We start from the raw sequence: 742 nt of genomic DNA, 5'->3' as shown, positions 1-742 counted from the left end.
TCTTGTCATTGATATGCACCTTACTGACCTCAAATATGACATGGAGAGATTCATAAAGGGAGACAGTGTGTGAGAAAGAGAGGTGACAACGCCCCTCCCTCACCTACAAATCTCAGAAAAACAAACACACACACACACACACACACACACACACACACACATGCACAGTCTGTCTGCTGCACTCTCAGTCTCCCTCGGGTGCCTCGAATTTGGGACAGCTTGTGTTTTCACTCCCTTAATATGCAATCCAAGGCTCTGATATTGGGGAGAGAAACAACACTGAACATCGCCAGTGTGCTGTCTCTTATACACATCTCCACCGTAACAAGGAACAAGAAGACGGAGTAAGTGAAATTAGAATCGTCATGCAAAAAAAAAAATTCTATGAAGCTGAATATTTGGAGATACATGGTTTTTACTGGACATCACTGAGGACTAAAGCCAAATGTTGCGGCGCCTGAGCTGCCTACCCATAGCATTACACTTGAGTGTCAAAAAAAAAAAAGAAAAAGAAAGAAAAAAATTGCCAAAGTCCACCCACCACTCTCCCTCTCTCATTCTTTATTATGCAACCAGAACCCAGATGATTTTTTTTGGTATGGTCATGTTTTGTATCCTGACACATGTTGTCACGGGAAATGGCCATGGCTTCCCGCAAAAGTTCCTACAAAAACTTTCCATTATTGCTCTTAGCGACATGTTTGCACTAAAGCCTCTGCTGTTACTGTGCATGGCAGGCCGA

Source organism: Seriola lalandi, unplaced genomic scaffold (genome assembly GCF_002814215.2).
Source record: "Seriola lalandi dorsalis isolate HSWRI2012SDOR001 ecotype SW California unplaced genomic scaffold, Sedor1 jcf7180002054560, whole genome shotgun sequence".
NCBI classification, from domain to species: Eukaryota; Metazoa; Chordata; class Actinopteri; order Carangiformes; family Carangidae; genus Seriola; species Seriola lalandi.
The sequence above is the reverse complement of the archived record's forward strand: the minus strand, read 5'-3'. Positions refer to the sequence as shown.